At 41.4% G+C, this 3,771-nt stretch overlaps 1 protein-coding gene across 2 annotated transcripts in view; it reads left to right on the top strand.

The window, feature by feature from the left end:
• cntfr (ciliary neurotrophic factor receptor) overlaps window positions 1-3,771 on the top strand; it is a 252,365-nt gene that overhangs the window by 174,919 nt on the left and 73,675 nt on the right. The gene's annotated exons all lie outside the window — the stretch shown is intronic.

The raw sequence follows: 3,771 nt of genomic DNA, 5'->3' as shown, positions 1-3,771 counted from the left end.
CTCAGCAAAAGTGCTTTATCCGTACCGAGTACTCGGATCATCCCTAGTACACAAGTTCCACCAAAACAAGTTCCTTCCCCAGGCTATTTTGCAGCGGCACAAAGAATCCGTCCGGCGCTAAGCACCGCCCACGACAATTGTGATTGAACAAAGAAATGCCAAAAAACTAGAGCCCTTTTTACTCCCATCCCGGAATGCTGTGTGGACTAGCCAGACCTTCCTTGCCACGCTGTGGTGCGAGACCGGTTAAGCCTTAACCTGAGCCATTGACTGTTTCATAATGAAAGACTCCAGATTAACTTTACTGCTTGGTTTTCTTTCAGCTAACCTTTTTGGAATACCTTACTATGGTTACGGCTAAATAGTTTGCTGAATGAAAGCGCTGTATTTTTCATCCCTTTAATAAAACGGTACCATTTCTGCCGCCATCAGACGACCACAACAATGCAATCATCGAAAAGGGAAAGCTTTCATATATTCTACAAACACTTTTGGATGGCAGATATTGGAAAAATTACCTCTTGACCTCCCCCCACTACAGACTGCCATACTCAGTTTATTACCTTATTTCCAATGAAATTGCATTCCTTCTGTTGCAGGCAAACATTTCCTATGGTTTAAGAATTTCTATTAAATGGAAGCATGATATGATTGAAAGCCACAGTAAGTCAAAGAGAACACCTGCATCTGTGCCAAGATTACATAAGATTACTCGGAGCAGCCGGAGTCGCAAATGTTTTTCATGCAAAACATTGCATTTTTTGTTTTTGCACTGACATCGGATTGTTTTGGCACACTCTGCTAATTATAATAATTAATTTCATCTATATAGCGCTTTATTATGGACACTCAAAGCACCACACATCAGCTTGGTAGAGAGAGGGGAACATAATTTTAGTGGTGGGGAAAACCGGGAAGCAAATGCGCTTCCCTGCCTGTTTTGGTATAAGCGCTTTTACAGCCAGAAATTATTAAAAATATTCTTTTTGCATCTTATAAAATTCTCACTGTTCTGGTGTAATGACCTCAGACTGTTTATTATTAGTACAATAATATATTAGTAATATACAGTTGTTTGGTAAAGATCCCCATGCTTCATCTACGTCGCCACAAAAAATACAGATCCATTTAAAACTGCCCACCTATTAAATCCAGAATGTAATACAACCTTTAAGAAGACTGTTTAAAAATGTAACTAATGACAGAATGAATCTTGAGTCTTGCATGTTTTATAGAAATCGTGTAGCTCGCTGGTCAGAGTGGAATTATCTGTTTGAAATGTAATAATAGGTTAATCCTGTTAGCTACGCAGTCAAGATGTAGCTCGCTCCTGGAGGTGTGCACATTTCGTGGGTTTTTTTCTTATCACACATAGTGGTCTGAGGGGAGATGATGATGATGATGGGGCAGTGCTCTCTCAGTACTATATTAGTGAGCGGCACATCAAAGACATTTTTTTAATGAATAGCTTTTATTAATTTTGTTATATTTTTTAAATGAGTATGGAAATATACAGTAGGTGATCTTTTCTCTTAAGTGAAATGTCAAATGACTGTCTTCCTAGAAAGCCATAACCTCTGCCTTTTCTCTCTCATAACACACACACACACACACACACACACACACACACACACACACACACACACACACACAGAGACACACACACACACACACACACACATACACACACAGAGACACACACACACACACACACACACACCTCATTGGCATGCCTATAGGCCTGCACATGTCAGATCCAACAAGGCATTTAAATCACTGACAAGGACTCTATTCATCTTGGCCTCATGCCAACCTGCGACACACATGCACACATGCATGCGCATACACAGAGAACCCTCACAGCCTCACTGACATGCACTTGCATGTTATGCAGAAAAAAAAATGAACGCATTCATGAATGAACACATGTGCACGTACCGCTCTGTGTGAAGTGTTCTACAGTTACACAGGAATATTTTGATAGAAAATTCCCTAACACCCCAGGTGACTGACCCCCATGGTGTTGAAAAAACACACCTTCTCCTCACACACTCACACACTCACACACACACACACATTTCCGTCAGCCAGATGAAATTGCCCTTCAAAGTAACCGCACAATCAACAGCAGCACAGTTCTGACCGAGGGCTCTCCTCTTTAAAGGGACAGATTGTTTCTGTGTGATCTCACTGCAGCGTGTGCGCCATATATGTGTGTGTTTCCGTGTGACTGCGTGTGTGTAAGTTTGCAGACGTGGGAGAAGAGGTCCTTTCCCAGGTGACGTCGGTGGTATTTGTGTCCCGCAGCACGCAGCGGTTAGTCGTGTCACATTCCATCCACATCCAGCTAACACCGTAGCCTGCCCTTTGAAACTCACACATAAACACACACACACACACACACACACACACACACACACACACACACAAACACACAACGACGTGCTACAATTATTGCCTATCTAAAGAAAGATTGCTGGAATCAAATTGCTTGCTTGCATTCTTTTTTCACCTTAACAATCACATTTTTTATGGAATTCTGTTCTGTGAATATGTTTAAAAAAAACATTATGAACCATAATTTAGCTTGTTTTACTCATTATTCAAACATCCTGTATTAAAAACAAAACAAAAACTTAGTCAACAGGTTGCCGTAATACATCAAGCATGAGGCCGCCGCTACTGCTAGCCAATAAAGATGTGAATCTAAATGTAGCAGGGATCAAAATACTTTTTCTATACTAATGCTCATTTTCATGTTTTTGCATCCTCTGAGTTTCTCACACCTCTTTTCGGTTTCGAGCCTCTTTTTCTCTGTCAGATTAAAGCTTTGCAAAAGTACATTACGGACATCAGACCTCCGTGAATATATTTTAGTGGAATAAAGAACAATAAGCTTTTCTCTCTTCAGTAGTTTCAGTGTAATGGAGAGCAGACAGGCCAGCTCTCAACCTGCCAGGAGAACACTAATGTGTGTATAATGAAGAACAAGTGCATTATGACTAATGTCACAATGAATGTTTTTCAAAGTGAATCAACACTGGTGTATGGGCTCTTAATGCAGTCCTTTCTGTGTTGCTCTAATGAACAACGTTTTGCAAAGCAGCCTTTGTAACGAAGTGGATCAAACATTTCATCTGGTTGTGACTAGCCAGGACGCCACCATTTTATCGGATCTTGCGTTTGGTGCGTTCTGCACCAAAATAATGAAATTTAAAGTGGAATAACAGAATAGTGTGTGAATGGTGTAGAGTGTTCATGTAAAATGCAATTCCTCATTTTGTTTATGTAACCACCTGGAAAAAAAAACCCACTATAAGGAACTTATGCTGCGTTCTATTATCGTCAACGATCCGACTGGGACCTCGGATGTCGGACTTTTTGCTCGTGTCCACAATGGTTGTCCCAGGGTTGTTCCAAGCTCGGAAATCTGAGGAAAGGGGGAGTGTTGGTGCATTTTGCTAGGCAACGTCTGACTTTCTAGTCGGAACTCCGACTCGGATAAATTACATTACGCAGCATTAGGGATTCGTGAAATCTGAATAAACTTTTTTTCTCATTTGTTCAGACTGGAGAAAAATATCCTGCCCACAGATATCCTGTGTGAAGCCAGACAGGAGCTTGTGATGTTATGACAAGCAATCTGCAGAGCCCGTGGCCTTGGCTGGGTCTGCCCATGGCCTTGTCCAGTCTGCCACTGTGTGGGTAAATGATTGGACATACTGCATGGGTGTGTGTGTGTGTGTGTGTGTGTGTATGTGTGTGTGTGTG

The sequence above is a fragment of the Etheostoma spectabile genome, chromosome 16 (genome assembly GCF_008692095.1).
Source record: "Etheostoma spectabile isolate EspeVRDwgs_2016 chromosome 16, UIUC_Espe_1.0, whole genome shotgun sequence".
Classification (NCBI taxonomy): Eukaryota; Metazoa; Chordata; class Actinopteri; order Perciformes; family Percidae; genus Etheostoma; species Etheostoma spectabile.
Note: the sequence above shows the minus strand (reverse complement) of the source record. Positions and strands in the feature narration are given on the sequence as shown.